This window comes from Arachis ipaensis, chromosome B10 (genome assembly GCF_059453495.1).
Source record: "Arachis ipaensis isolate K30076 ecotype BB chromosome B10, ASM5945349v1, whole genome shotgun sequence".
Taxonomy (NCBI): Eukaryota; Viridiplantae; Streptophyta; class Magnoliopsida; order Fabales; family Fabaceae; genus Arachis; species Arachis ipaensis.
This window is the reverse complement of record NC_142435.1, coordinates 51,660,496-51,677,145: the sequence shown is the minus strand read 5'-3', so window position 1 is coordinate 51,677,145 and position 16,650 is coordinate 51,660,496. Positions and strand designations below refer to the sequence as shown.

Sequence of the window (16,650 nt, the reverse complement as noted above, 5' to 3'; positions counted from 1 at the left end):
ATTTGAATTTTGAAATTTGAATTTTGAATTTTGGAAGTTGAAATTTGAAATTTGAATTTGAAATAAGATAAGATAAGATTTTGAAAAAGATATGATATTTTTTTAAAAAAAAAAGATTTAAATTTTGAAATTTTTAAAACTAAGATAAGATAAAATAGAAATTTTAAAATAAAAATCTGAAATTCTTATGTAAATTTCGAAAATTATCTTAAAATAAAGAGAAAATATTTTTTTTTTGAATTTAATGAGGAAAGAGAAAAATAATAAAATGACACCAAACTTAGAATTTTTAGATCAAAACAAAGAAAACAAACAAGAAAGCTTTGAATGTCAAGATGAACACCAAGAACAAATTTTAGAAATCTTTAGGAAAATAAAAACACAAAGGACACCAAACTTAAAAATTTTTATACTTTGGACACTAATAATTCGAAAATGCAGAAGAAAAAGAAGGAAAGACACAAAACAAGAAAAACTAAAGATCAAACAAGGAAAATAAACAAGAACGACTTGAAGATCAAGAAAGAACAAGGAACATGTAATTCGAAAAATTAAAAGAAAAATAAAGGCATGCAATTGACACCAAACTTAAAACATGAAACTAAACCCAAACAGAAGACTAAATTATGAGGTTATTGGTTTTTATTTATTTATTAAAAATTTTCGAAAAGAAATTTAGAAAAATAAAACAAGGATTTTAAAGATTTTAACAAGAACAATAATAAAAGACTCAAAGACAAATTACAGATTAATAAATAAAAGTAAAAATTTTTGAAAGATTTTTTTGAAAAGAAAATAAAAGACTCAAACTTAGTGACTCTAAACCAACCAAAAAGATAAATTCTTCCTAATCTAAGCAACAAAATGAACCGTCAGTTGTCCAAACTCGAACAATCCCCGGAAATGGCGCCAAAAACTTGGTGCACGAAATTGTGATTACACTTTTAACAACTTCGCACAACAAACCAGCAAGTGCACTGGGTCGTCCAAGTAATACCTTACGTGAGTAAGGGTCAATCCCACAGAGATTGTCGGCTTGAAGCAAGCTATGGTTATTTTGTAAATCTTAGTCAGAAGATTAATGATAAGAGTGATTATATTTATGAAAAATAAATAACATAAAATAAATGGTACTTGTGATTCAGTAATGAGAAGCAGGCTGAGGTTCCAGAGATGCTCTGTCATCTGAATCTCTGCTTTTCTACTGTCTTCTTCTCCAAACATGCATGGCTTCCTTCCATGGCAGGCTGTATGATCCTCTCGGATGAAAAATACCAGGCGCTGTCACCGCACGGCTAATCATCTATCGGTTCTCACTAGCGTCGGAATAGGACCATTGTCCTTTTGCACAATGTCACTGCGCCCAACATTCGCAAGTTTGAAGCTCGTTACAGTTATCCCCTTCTAGACCCTACTCGGAATACCACAGACAAGGTTCAGACTTTCTGGATCTCAGGAATGCTGTCAATTAATTCTAGCCTCTACCACGAAGATTCTGATCTCACGGATTTGGTCCTTGGATCAGATACCCAAGAGATACGCACTCAAGCTGTCGCCTAATGACTACGTTGAGCTCAAATAGAGCGGGAGTGGTTGTTAGGCACGCGTTCATAGATTTGAGAATAATGATGAGTGTCACGGATCATCATCTTCTCCAGATTGAAGTACGAATGTGTATCTTAGAATAGAATCAAGCGTGATTAAATAGAAAACATTAGTAATTGCATCAATCCATTGAAACACAGCAGAGCTCCTTACCCCCCCCCCACCTATGGGGTTTAGAGACTCATGCCGTCAAAGATACAATATGGAATGTAAAAAATGTCATGAGTTACTGAATGAATCTCTAAAAGTAGTTTTTATACTAGACTAGTAACCTAGGGTTACAGAAAATGAGTAACTAAGTGCAGATAGTGCAGAAATCCACTTCCGGGGCCCACTTGGTGTGTGCTTAGGTTGAGAATTGAAGCTTTTTCGTGCTTAGGCTATTCCTGGAGTTAAACGCCAGCTTTGGTGCCAGTTTGGGCGTTTAACTCCAATTCTGGTGCGAGTTTGGGCGTTTTACGCCAAGATGTTTTAGGCTGGCTTTGGACGCCAGTTTGGGCCATCAAATCTTAGGCAAAGTATGGACTATTATATATTCCTGGAAAGCCCAGAATGTCTACGTTCCAACGCAATTAAGAGCGCGCCAATTGCGCTTCTGTAGCTCTAGAAAATTTACTTCGAGTGCAGGAGGGTCAGAATCCAACAGCATCTGCAGTCCTTTTTCAACCTCTGAATCAGATTTTTGCTCAGTTCCCTCAATTTCAGCCAGAAAATACTTGAAATCACAGCAAAACACACAAACTCATAGTAAAGTTCAGAAATGTGATTTTTGAATAAAAAATGATAAAAATATAATAAAAAGTAACTAAAACATGCTAAATACTATGTAAAAATAATGCCAAAAAGGGTATAAATTATCCGCTCATCAGCAGACAAGTGGTGTTGCTAGATAAATTGCCTAGAAAAATAAGTGGCACACCAAACTTAGAATCTTAGTGTGACACTTTCAATTCAGATTTGATGCAATCATCCATAGAGATTAAAAACAGATTGTTGCAGGGCAACACCAAACTTAGAATGTAATCATATACCAATTTATTGAATTTAAACAAAGCAGACAGAGAAAGTAAACAAAGCAAAGGAATGAAATGTTACCTAAGGTTGGGTTGCCTCCCAACAAGCACTCTTTTAGTGTCATTAGCTTGACATGTTATTTTTCATTTTCTTCCTCATCTTCCAGTTTGTTAAGAGGAATGACCTCAAGGGGAGAGATGAACCAGCTAGTGTTCCCTGTCTTGGCCTCTCCTCAGCAAGCTTCCTTTTGTTAATGGCTTGATTGAGCTTGCTTGCTGGATAAAGGGGTAGGATTGGTGCTCTTGTTAGTTGCCTTCACTTCTTAGATATCAATACTTGGTGGTTGTGTGATGGTTGGAGTATTTTCTTCATCAAAAGTCTTTTGAATTGGTGGTTCCATGAGCTCTTCCTCTATGTACTTCTCTGATTCACTTGAGTGTGAACTCTCTTGAGTGACTTCCTCACTTTCTTGTTCCTCCACTTCCTCCTTTGCACTCAACATTTGATTTAATAGCACTTTTATGGAGGAGGTTTGTTGATCTTCCCAAGATTTTTTCATTTCCTCTTTATATCTTTCAATCACAGATTCAAGTGTTGAGAGTTTTTAGTTCAGGAAAGTTTGTGAGAGTTGTGAGTTTTCATGTTCCATTGTCATCTCAAGTGGCTCCTGTAGATATGCAATTTCAGGTTCAAATATCTCCACCACCTCATTCTTCATTGAAATTTTGCTTGATATAGGTGCCTCTTCTTCTTGCTTTTTCACTTCCTCCTTCACATCCACTAATTGGTCTTCATCTTCCTTGCTTAGTAATTCAGAGTGTTTCCTTATTTTCTCCAAGTGCTCCTCCATCTTTTGAAGAATGATTTCTTGTTCTCTCCAGGATTGTTCTTGCCTTTCCAATAATTTTCTGGACTTTTGAAGGGGATCCTCAGCTACTAGCTCAAAAGATGAAAGTTGAGAGAGATTTTGTGGATATGGATGTGTTGTGGTGAGGTCATTTTGAATGGTATGGAATGAATCTTGTGAGTTGTGGAATGAATTTTGTGAATGTTGAAATGAGTCTTCTGTGTAGTGAAATGAATCTTGTGGTTGGTGAAATGAGTTGTATAGATCTTGGAGGAAACTTTGTGTTGAGGCAAAAATCAAGTGATGAAAACTTTTCAAGTGGAGAACTGGGAGGTGAGGTTGGGCAATTTAGCATGAATGAATTGAAGGTTTGCTCAAGTGATGATGGCTCTTGATTAATGGAGTATGATTCATTAAGTGCCTTCTGATTTTGATCATTCCAAGCACAACTTGAAGAATTTTTAAATTCATCACAGTATGGCTCATCTTGTGGCATTGAGGGCCAATTTTGCATGAATTTATTGAAAGCACACTCCACTAATGATGTCTCTTGATGAGTATCATATGGAGCATTGAAATTCCCTTCCCAGCCATAGTTTATGTTAGTGTCATAACAGTGTGATTCACTTTGTGGCTCTGGGAGGAAATTCATTTCAATTGATTGTTCACATTCTTGTTGATATTCCCAGACACCATGAGGGTAATGACATAAATCATCTTGTGGTTCTGGATCATATCTCATGTGAATTGCTTCATCATCTATCATTTCTTGGTGATATTCCCAGCCACCATTAGAATAATGACTTGAACATTTTGTGGTGGTGGAAAATATCCCATATGATTCTCTTGCTCATCTTGTGGTTCTGAAGCATATCTCCATTGATTGGAGTGCTCAGAATCTATGATCTCTTGGTGAGACTCCCAACCACCATTAGAATAGTCAATTGGTGATGGTGAGTAATATCCCATAAAATTTGTTTGATCACAAGATGAGTTGAACTTTATTTGAATTTTGTAAAATACAATCGCCAAGAAAACTGAAATTCATGTCTCAGATGAGATTTGATTAGTGAGGCAAAAACACAAACACCTTGCTATCAGCTTAAAACAGAAAACAAAAAACAAAGAAAATGCTTAATCTAGACTTCTCACCCACTTAATCATTGTCGATCTATATCAATCCCCGGCAACGGTGCCAAAAACTTGATGAGGGAAAATTAGATTTCCACTCAAACTCACCGGCAAGTGTACCAGGTCGCATCAAGTAATAATAACTCAAAAGAGTGAGGTCGATCCCACAAGGATTGATAGATTAAGCAACTTTAGTGAGATGATTAGTCTAGTCAAGCTAACAGTGGTGAATTGGATGAAATTAAACTAACAGAAAGTGAATTGCAGGAATTGTAAAATGCAGAAAGTAAATGGTAAAATCTTAAAGAGCAAGAAATGTAAATTGCATCAAATGTAAAGGGAATTGGGTGCAGGGAAATTAAAGAAATAAGTAGATCCGATCTTAGAACAATTACAAAAGATTTAAATGGCATGAAAAGTAAATTCAGATTGCAGCAAGCTCAAATGTAAAGTTGCAGAATGTAAATGTGCAGAAGAGGAAATCGTAGCAGAAAAGGAAATTGTAGTAGAAAAGGAAATTGTAGCAGAAATTTAAATTCAATAAACTGAATTCAATGTCACTGAAATGTAGAAGGTGCAGGAAAATTAAAAGTGTATCAAAGAGAGCCTCCTATTCTACTCCTACTCCTACTCCTACTACTACCTAGCAGCCTAACCGAGCTCCCTTTTGAAAATGAAACAGATGCTTTTATATCTGCTTTACAAAATGAAAGTGAAAATAAAATTAAAAACAAATTACAATTCAAATGAAATTCCTATTATAATTGTTTCTTGTGCCTTTGAGTCATGTCCAATGGGCTTTTGTTGGTTTGTATTTGAATGAGAGGGTGGATCCGGATTGTTTGACTTGGTTCAAGTGGATTAGGATGCAATTGGTGTTCCCAGTGGAGCGTTCAGTTCACTTTTTGAACTCCATGTTCAGTAGCCTTGGTGCTCCCCTCACGTGCATTGTTGGTGTGCACCTTGCCTCCTCTAGCGTTCCCTTAGTGAACGCTGAGTTCACTCTTTGAGCGCTGGCTCTTGGGTGCTTTGGTCTTCATTAGTGCTACCTTAGTGAACTCCAAGTTCACTTATTGAGCGCTGGCTCTTTTGGTTGAGCACTCTCCCTTGCCCAGTATTGCAAGTCACAAAAACGTTAAGAAAATGAACGTGGCGTTCACTTCCATAGTGAACGCTGGCCAAAATGTGTTTTTGGGCCTTAAAGATACCTATCACTTGTGCTTTAATTTCATGCCAAATATAGATTGTTATATATTATTGGAAATCTCTAAATGTCAGCTTTTCAACGCAACTAAAAGCGCATCAATTGGACATCTGTAGCTCAAGTTATGGTCCTTTGAAGAAGGCATGGTCATGCTGTCAGCGCCAAGTTAACAAAGTGAACGCCCAGTTAACTTAGTGAGCGCTCCGTTTGCTTCCAAGATGAAATTCACGAGAAAGTTAACAAAGTGAACACCCAGTTAATAAAGTGAACACCCAGTTAACAAAGTGAACCCCCAGTTATCTTAGTGAGCGCTGATTGTCAAACAGAGCATGCTTCCTTGATTTAGTCATGGGCCACGCTTTTAAAAGCGTGGCCTAAGGCTCCAAAGTGTGTCTAAACTCTAAAATGTGCCCCAAAGTTCTTCTTTTTTTCTTTTTGAGCCCATTTTGTGCTATTTTACTTCTTTTTCTTCTTATTTCCTACAAAGTTTATAAAATCAAAAGATCAAAGAAATATACCATTTAAGCACAAAAGAATGCAATATTTAAGTACTAATCATCAATTTCTTGTATGAAAAAGCATAGAAAAACATGACATGATGGCATGTCATTAGTAGTGTCCTCATTGAGTTGAGGGCACTCATCGGTGTAATGAGTGTTACAAGCACAAACACCACATATCCTTGATGGTCCTTCGATCCTTGGAGGTTCAGGTGGGGCATTTATCAAAGCTTGAGGGATTTGTTGCCCTTGGGTGATTTGCCTCAATAAAATCGTCATCTCACCAAGGGTCTTAGTCAAAATCGCATCTTCGGAGGGAGAAACCTCACTCAAAGCTTTTGGTCGTAGACTCCTTGCCCTTGAGTGTTGAGTTGAGTCCGCTAGGTCCGATATAACATCCCATGCTTCTGCAGCGGTCTTGTTCTTGGTCAATGATCCTCCACTCACGGCATCCAAGAGAAGCTTATCTTGGTGGTGCATTCCTTCACAGAAATAACTGATAAGAACCAACTCGTCAATCCGGTGGTGAGGGCAAGCCTCCAGCAACTTCTTAAATCTCTCTCAGTATTCATACAAAGTCTCCCCATCTCGTTGCACAATGCAAGAGATCTCTCTTCGCAGCTTGTCTGTTTTCTGAGGAGGGTGGAACTTCTCCAAAAATTCTTTACGCAACAAGTCCCAATTAGATCTAACTTCACCCGGTTGAGTATAAAACCACTCCTTCGCTTTTCCCTCTAAAGAGAACGGGAAAGCGAAGACCAGCACTGCGGCTTCATCCGCTCCATGTCTTCTCGCAGTTGCGCATTGATGAACAGATTTTTGCTAGTAAAGAATTCACAATAAATCCTCGTTACTAGTATAGTTTCTAAACTAACAAAGAATCCTTTCATACAAAAATAATTGTTTGTCACTAAAGCAAACCTAATAAAATAAACCGAAGTATTTAACCTCGGGTCGTCTCTCAAGGAATTGCAGGGAAGTGTTCTTGTTATTGGTTATAAGTTTTCTGAGAAATTTTAAGAGTTGGAGAATAGAAAAATAAATTATTGTAAATTAAAGCAATGAAAATTAACAAGAGAATTTATATAATTAAAATAAAAAGCCTTGGCTAGGAAAAGATTAGTCGGAAGTTCTATCCTTGTTGGATTTCCCAAGATTAATAGTAATAGGTTGTTGTTTATACTTAGTTAACCCTTACCGAATAAAAGAAAGTCAAGTAAGGAGCCAACTTCTATTCACAAGTCCTAATCCTCTCCCTTGGGAAGGATTAGCGTTAGTGACTAGAGAACCAGCCAACAATTCCCAATTACAAATTAACTCTTGAGTCTTCCAACTCAAGGGTCTCCAAATAATTATCAATTCCAAAGCCAAGTTGGAAGCCTACTCCATTGACATGGATGCTAATTTCGCATACATGTAAAGGGAGTAGAAAGAAGACATGATACTTGGACTCAATTGAAAATAATCAAGAAATAATGAAATTAAATAGAAAAGTATCTTTGCATTAATTAATTCCAAAATCGAAGGTATCCATATAACTCTAAATAAAGTAAATGGGGAATAAAAAGAGTAAAGGAATAGGAAACAAACTAGAATAATAAAGACTTCAACGGAGATAGTAACTCTTTTCAATATCCAACTCAAAAGCATAAAACTAGGAATCCTAAAACCTAGAGAGAGGAGAGAGTCTCTCTCTAGAAAACTACATCTAAACCCTAAAATTATGTGAATGAAAGTTGTGTGAATGAATGAATGGATCCTCCCACTCTGTAGCCTCTAATATGTGTTTTTCGGGCCGAAAATTGGGTCAAAAACAGCCCAGAAATCGCTGGGGCGAATTCTGATACGCTGAATTTTTGCAGATGCACACGTGCGCGTGATGCACGCGTGCGCATGATGCACCCGTGCGCGTCCCCTATCTTTAGGGAAACTATAGAAAATTATATATCATTTTGATGCCCCGGATGTTAGCTTTCCAATGCAACTGGAACCGCCTCACTTGGACCTTTGTAGCTCAAGTTATGATTGATTGAGTGCGAAGAGGTCAGGGCTGACAGCTTTGCAATTCCTTCAATTTCTTGTATTCCTTCCATTTTTACATGCTTCCTTTCCATCCTCTAAGCCATTCCTGCCCTATAAACCCTGGGAACAATTAACACACATATCACAGCATCGAATGGTAATAAGGGAGAATTAAAATTAGTAATTTAAGGCCAAAGAAGCATGTTTTCAATCAAAGCACAGAATTAGAAAGGAAAATGTAAAACATGCAAATTATATGAATAAGTGTGAGTTTAGTGGATAAAAATCCACTCAATTAAGTATAAAATGTACCATTAAATAGTAGTGCATCAAATCTCCCCACACTTAAACATTTGCATGTCCTCATGCTAAGCTCAAGAGAAGCTATAAAGGAGTGAAGAGGAATGGTAAAACTTATGAAATACAACCTATCTATATGAATGCAACTAAATGCAAAATTGATGAGCAGATATTTTATACCCTTTTTGGCATTGTTTTTACATAGTTTTTAGTATGTTTTAGTTACTTTTTATTATATTTTTATTATTTTGTATTATATTTCATACTTTTTATTAGTTTTTATTAGTTACATGATGTTCAACGTAGTCATTGGACGACAACCGGAGTATATTCTCTTGGGTCTCTAATCCACGGACCGAGTCCGTGAGATTAGAACCTTCGTGGTATAGGCTAGAACCAATTGGCAGCATTCCTGAGATCCGGAAAGTCTAAACCTTGCCTGTGGTATTCCGAGTAGGATCTGGAAAGGGATGATTGTGACGAGCTTCAAACTCGCGAATGTTGGGCACAGTGACAGTGTGCAAAAGGATAGAGAGATCCTATTCCAACGCTAGTGAGAACCGATAGATGATTAGCTGTGCGGTAGCTGTACCTGGTATTTTTCATCCGAGACGAGAAATCCGACAGTTGATTAGCCGTGCAGAAACCGTACCTGGTATTTTTCATCCGAGAGGATCATACAGCTTGCCATGGAAGGGAGCACGCATGGTTGGAAGAAGACAATAGGAAAGCAGAGGTTCAGAAGCAACAAAGCATCACCAAACGCTTATTTGAAATTCCTACCAATGAATTACATAAGTATCTTATTTTATTTTATATTTTATTTATCTTTTAATTATCAAAACCCCATAACCATTTGAATCCGTCTGACTAAGATTTACAAGATGACCATAGCTTGCTTCAAGCCAACAATCTCTGTGGGATCGACCCTTACTCGCGTAAGGTTTTATTACTTGGACGACCCAGTGCACTTGCTGGTTAGTTGTACTGGAGTTGTGAAAAGTGTGATCACAATTCTGTGCACCAAGTTTTTGGCGCCGTTGCTGGGGATTGTTCGAGTTTGAACAACTGACGGTTCATCTTGTTGCTTAGATTAGGTAATTTCATTTTATGTTTAAGCTTTTTATTTTTAATTTCGAAAAAAAATTTGTTCTTCAAAATTTTTAAGAATGAATTCTAGAGTTTCATGAGATATGTTGAAGCCTGGCTGGCTGTTAAGCCATGTCTAATCTTTTGGACCAAGGTTTCCACTTTTCATTGTAGAAAGGACATGTCTATAATTGTTATGCTAAAGCTTGGCTGGCCATTTGGCCATGTCTAATTCTTTTGGACCGAAGCTTTAGACTAACATTGCATGAATCCTGGAATTCTTATTAAAAATTTTGAATCTCTTTATTTTCTTTTTCCAAAATAATTTCGAAAAAAATACCAAAAATTTTTAATAAAATCATAAAAACAAAAAAAAATTTGTGTTTCTTGTTTGAGTCTAGTGTCAAATTTTAAGTTTGGTGTCAACTGCATGTTTTTAATTTTTCTTAGATTTTTGAAAATTCATGCATTGTGTTCTTCTTTGATCTTCAAGTTGTTCTTGATGATTTTCCTTGTTTGATCTTTAATTTTTCTTGTTTTGTATCTTTTCTTATTTTTCTTGTGCATTTTCAAATTGTTGGTGTCCCTAGTACAAAAGTTCTTAAGTTTGGTGTCTTGCATGTCTTTCTTTTCTTAAAAATTTTCAAAAATATGTTCTTGATATTCATCATGATCTTCAAAGTGTTCTTGGTGTTCATCTTGACATTCAAAGTGTTCTTTCATGCATTAATTATTTTGATCTTAAATTTTTATGTTTTATTTTATTTTGTTGTTTTTCTCTCTCGTCATTAAAAATTCAAAAGTCAAAAAATATCTTTTCCTTATTCTTCTCATAATTTTTGAAATTTTGAGTTGACATTGGTCAAAAATTTTTAAAATTTAGTTGTTTCTTGTTAATCAAGTCAAAATTTCAATTTAAAAACTTTATCTTTTCAAATCTTTTTCAAAAATCAAATCTTTTTCATTTTTCTTCTTAATATTTTCGAATTTCTTAAAAAAAATTTCAAAATCTTTTTCTTATTTTTATTTCACATTTTCGAAAATCCTTACTAATAATTAATGTTTTGATTCAAAAAATTTCAAGTTTGTTACTTTCTTGTTAAGAAAGGTTCAATCTTTAAATTCTAGAATCATATCTTTTAGTTTCTTGTTAGTCAAGTCATCAACTTTAATTTCAAAAAATCAAATCTTTTTAATCTATTTTTCAAATCTTTTTCAAAATAAATTTCAATCATATCTTTTTAAAATTTTAATTTCAAAATCTTTTTCTAACTTCTTATCTTTTCAAAATTTATTTTCTTATCTTTTTCAAAACCACCTAACTACTTTTCTCTCACATTAATTTTGAAAACTAACTAACAAATTTTTCAAAAATCTTTTTAAGTAATTAATTTATTTAGTTTTCAATTTGCTTTTATTTCTTTTCTTAAATTTTGAATTCTAACTTATAATTAAAATAAAAACAAAAATATTCTTCTTTTCTTTTAATTAATATTTGAATACTCTCTCTCTCTCTCTTCTCTTTCTATCTATTTAATTCACTAACACTTCTCTTCTACTCATCTAATAATTCGAACCCTCTCTCTCTGTGTTCGAATTTCTTCTTCTTCCTTTTTCATTCTATTCTTCTTTTCCTCTGACACATAAAGGAATCTCTATACTGTGACATAGAGGATTTCTCTTCTTTTTTGTTCTCTTCTTTTTCATATGAGCAGGAACAAGGATAAGAACATTCTTGTTGAAGCTGATCCTGAACCTGAAAGGACTCTGAAGAGGAAGCTAAGAGAAGCTAAAGCATAACACTCTGGAGAGGACCTTACAGAAATTTTTGAAAAAGAAGAAGACCTGGCAACCGAACCCAACAACAATGGTGGAGATGCAAGGAAGATGCTTGGTGACTTTACTGCACCAACTTTTGACTTCTATGGAAGAAGCATCTCAATTCTTGCAATTGGAGCAAACAACTTTGAGCTTAAGCCTCAATTATTTTCTCTAATGCAGCAGAACTGCAAGTTTCATGGACTTCCATTGGAAGACCCTCATCAGTTCTTAGCTGAATTCTTGCAAATCTGTGACACTGTTAAGACCAATGGGGTTAATCCCGAGGTCTACAGACTTATGCTTTTCCCCTTTGCTGTAAGAGACAGAGCTAGGTTATGGTTGGACTCACAACCTAAAGAAAGCCTGAATTTTTGGGAAAAGTTGGTCAATACTTTTTTGGCCAAATTTTTTCCACCTCAAAAGTTGAGCAAGCTTAGAGTGGAAGTCCAAACCTTCAGACAGAAGGTGAATCCCTCTATGAAGCATGGAAAAGATACAAGCAATTGATCAGAAGGTGTCCTTCTGACATGCTTTTAGAATGGAGCATCTTATGTATATTCTATGATGGTCTGTCTGAATTGTCCAAGATGTCATTGAACCACTCTGCTGGTGGATCTCTTCATTTGAAGAAAACACCTGCAGAAGCCCAGAAACTCATTGAAATGGTTGCAAATAACCAGTTTATGTATACTTGTGAAAGAAATCCTTTGAATAATGGGATGACTCAGAAGAACGGAGTTCTTGAGATTGACACTCTGAATGCCATATTGGCTCAGAATAAAATATTGACTCAGCAAGTCAATATAATTTCTCATAATCTGACTGGAATGCAAGCTGCATCCGACAGTACTAAAGAAGCTTCCTTTGAAGGAGAAGCTTATGACCTTGAGAATCCTGCAATGGAAGAGGTGGATTACATGGGAGAATCCTATTGAAACACCTTTAATCCTTCATGGAGAAATCATCCAAATTTCTCATGGAAGGATCAGCAGAACCCTAATCAAGGCTTCAATAATAATAATGGTGGAAGAAATAGATTTGGCAATAGCAAGCCTTTTCTATCATCTTCTCAGCAACAGACAGAGAATTCTAAGCAGAGCCTCTCTGACTTAGCAACCATAGTCTCTGATCTATCTAAGACTACTCCCAGTTTCATGACTGAAACAAGGTCCTCCATCAGAAATTTGGAGGCACAAGTGGGTCAGCTGAGTAAAAGAGTTACCGAAACTCCTCCTAGTACTCTCCCAAGAAATACAGAAGAGAATCCAAAGAGAGAGTGCAAGGCCATAATTATAGCCAAAGTGGCCGAACCTGGAGAGAGTAAAAAGGTAGTGATTTCCAGTGAGGAAGCCCTTGCTGGACGTCCACTGACCAATAAGGAGTCCCCTATTGAGGAACCAAAGGAATCTGAGGCTCATACAGAGACCATAGAGATTCCACTGAACTTACTATTGCCATTCATGAGCTCTGATGAGTATTCTTCCTCTGATGAGGATGAAGATATTTTTGAAGATCAAGTAGCTTGGTATCTAGGAGCAATCATGAAGCTGAATGCCAAGTTATTTGGTAATGAAACTTGGGAGGATGAACCTCCATTGCTCATCAATAAATTGAATGCCTTGGTTCAGCAGAAATTACCTCAGAAGAAACTGGATCCCGAAAAGTTCTTAATACCTTGTATCATAGGCACCATGACCTTTGAGAAGGCTCTGTGTGACCTGGGATCAGGAATAAACCTTATACCACTTTCTGTAATGGAGAAACTGGGGATCTTTGAGGTACAAGCTGCAAGAATCTCACTAGAGATGGCAGACAAATCAATGAAACAGGCTTATAGACTTGTAGAGGATGTCTTAGTGAAGGTTGAAGGCCTTTACATCCCTGCTGACTTCATAATCCTAGACACTGGGATGGATGAGGATGACTCCATCATCCTTGGAAGACCCTTCCTAGCCATAGCAAGGGCTGTGATTGATGTAGACAGAGGAGAGTTAGTCCTTCAATTGAATGAGGACTACCTTGTGTTTAAGGCTCAAGGATCTTCTGTAAACATGGAGAAGAAGCATGAAAAGCCTCATCCAATTCTCTCCATACAGAGTCAAACAGAGCCACCACACTCAACTTCTAAGTTTGGTGTTAGGAGGCCACCATTAAGCTTTGAGTCTTTGTGAAGCTCTCTAAGAGCTCACTGTCAAGCTATTGACATTAAAGAAGCGCTTACTGGAAGGCAACCCAATCTTATTTATCTATGTTAATTACTTTTTCATTTCATTTTCCATTGTTAGTTTATGTTTTCTTTAGATTGATGATCATGTGGAGTCATAAAAATAGCTGCAGAATTAAAGCGAAATAAAAAATAGCACACCCTGGAGGACAGGCTTACTGGCGTTTAAACGCCAGTAAGGATAGCAAAATGGGCATTTAACGCCCAGTCTGGCAGCATTCTGGGCGTTAAACGCTAGAAATGGCAGGCAGACTAGCGTTAAACGCCAAAAAAGGGTGTCTGGCTGTCTGGCTGGCGTTAAATGCCAGAATTGGCAGACAGACTGGCATTTAACGCCAAAAAAGGGTGTCTGGTTGGCGTTAAACGCTAGAAAGGGGCATCAGCCTAGCGTTTAATTCCAGAAAAGGTAGCAGAGATAGCATTAAACGCCAGAAATGGCACACAGAGGGCGTTTAAACGCCAGAATGGTGTAGGGACTAGAATTCCTTGACACCTTAGGATCTGTGGACCCCACAGGATCCCCACCTACCCCAACTCACTCTCTCTCCTCTTCACACCTTTCCATAACACTCTTCCCCAAATACCCTTGAACAATCACATCAATACCTATTCCCTAAACACCATTCACCTATCAAATCCTACCTTCTTTCCCACAATCTCTTCACCACTCACATCCATCCACTACTCCCCAAAAACCCATCATAAAACCCCACCTACCTCACCATTCAAATTAAAAACATTTCCTTCCCAAACCCAACCCCTTCATACACGAATTCCCTCTCTCTCTTACCCTATAAATACCCCCTCCTTACCACCTTCAATTTCACACATCATAAACACTTAAACCCCCCTTGGCCGAATTCAACACACCCCTCTATCTCCTCCATTTCTTCTTCTTCTACTCCTTTCTTTCTTCTTTTGCTCGAAGACGAGCAAACCTTTTAAGTTTGGTGTGGGAAAAAGCTCTGCTTTTTGTTTTTCCATAACCATTAATGGCACCTAAGGCCGGAGAAACCTCTAGAAAGAGGAAAGGGAAGGCAACTGCTTCCACCTCCAAGTCATGAGAGATGGAGAGATTCATCTCAAAAGTCCATCAAGACCACTTCTATGAAGTTGTGGCCAAGAAAAAGGTGATCTTCGAGGTCCCCTTCATGCTCAAAAGGAGTGAATATCCAGAGATGCGACGTGAGGTTCGAAGAAGAGGTTGGGAAGCTCTCACCAACCCTATCCAACAAGTCAGAATCTTAATGGTTAAAGAGTTCTATGCTATTGCATGGATCACTAAGAACCATGATCAAAGTATGAACCCGAACCCAAAGAATTGGCTCACAATGGTTCGGGAGAAATACTTGGATTTCAGTCCGGACATCGTAAGGTTGGTACTCAACTTGCCAATGATGCAAGGAGATCCTCATCCTTTCACTAGAAGGGTCAACTTTGATCAAAGGTTGGACCAAGTCCTCATGGACATCTGTGTGGAAGGAGCTAAATAGAAGAGAGACTCAAAAGGCAAGCCAGTTCAATTGAGAAGGCCTGACCTCAAACCCGTGGCTAGGGGATGGTTGGAGTTTATCCAACGCTCTATCATTCCTACTAGCAACCGGTCTGAAGTTACAGTAGACCGGGCTATCATGATCCATAGTATCATGAATGGAGAGGAAGTAGAAGTTCATAAGATCATACCTCTAGAACTATACAAGGTGGCGGACAAGCCCTCCACTTTGGTAAGGTTAGCCTTTCCTCATCTCATCTGTAACCTATGCAATTCAGCTGGAATTATCATAGAGAAAGACATCCTCATTGAAGAAGACAAGCCCATCACTAAAAAGAGGATGGAGCAAACAAGAGAGCCCACTCATAGACCTCAACAAGAGCATGAGGAAGTCCCTCATCAAGAAATTCCTAAGATGCCTCAAGGGATGCATTTCCCTCCACAAAGCTATTGGGAGCAACTCAACACCTCTTTAGGAGATTTGAGTTCCAACATGGAGCAACTAAGGATGGAGCACCAAGAGCACTCCATTGTCCTCTATGAAATCAGAGAAGACCAAAGAATCATGAGGGAGGAGCAACAAAGGCAAGGAAGAGATATTGAGGAGCTCAAGCACTCCATAGGATCTTCAAGAGGAAGAACTAGCCGCCGTCACTAAGGTGGACCCGTTCTTTAATTTCCTTGTTCTTATTTTTCTGTTTTTCAGTTTCTATTCTTTATGTTTTATCTATGCTTGTGTCTTTACTACATGATCATTGGTGTTTAGTGTCTATGTCTTAAAGCTATGAATGTCCCATATAACCTTCACCTTTCTTAAATGAAAAATGTTTTCTGAAAAAGAAAAAGAAGTACATGAATTTCGAATTCTATCCTGAAAATAGTTTAATTATTTTGATGTGGTGACAATACTTTTTGTTTTCTGAATGAATGCTTGAACAGTGCATATTTTTTATAGTGAAGTTTATGAATATTAAAATTGTTGGTTCTTGAAAGAATAATGAAAAAGGAGAAATGTTATTGATAATCTGAAAAATCATAAAATTGATTCTTGAAGCAAGAAAAAGTAGTGAAAAACACAAAGCTTACGAAAAAAAAGGGGAAAAATAAAAAAAATATATAAAAAAAGAGAAAGAAAAGGAAAAAAAAGCAAGCAGAAAAAGCCAATAGCCCTTTAAACCAAAAGGCAAGGGTAAAAAGGATCCAAGGGTTTGAGCATTAATGGATAGGAGGGCCCAAAGGAATAAAATCCTGGCCTAAGCGGCTAAATTAATCTGTCCCTAACCATGTGCTTGTGGCGTGAAGGTGTCAAGTGAAAAGCTTGAGACTGAGCGGTTAAAGTCGTGGTCCAAAGCAAAAAGAGTGTGCTTAAGAACTCTGGGCACCTCTAACTGGGGACTCTAG

General features: G+C 37.1%; 1 non-coding gene across 1 annotated transcript; it reads left to right on the top strand.

The window, feature by feature from the left end:
- The first annotated feature begins 6,818 nt into the window (after positions 1-6,818).
- On the top strand, positions 6,819-6,925 carry LOC148580022 (small nucleolar RNA R71). Its single transcript, XR_015899072.1, has one exon. It is a non-coding gene; the product is annotated as a small nucleolar RNA R71 (small nucleolar RNA).
- The last annotated feature ends 9,725 nt before the right edge of the window (positions 6,926-16,650 follow it).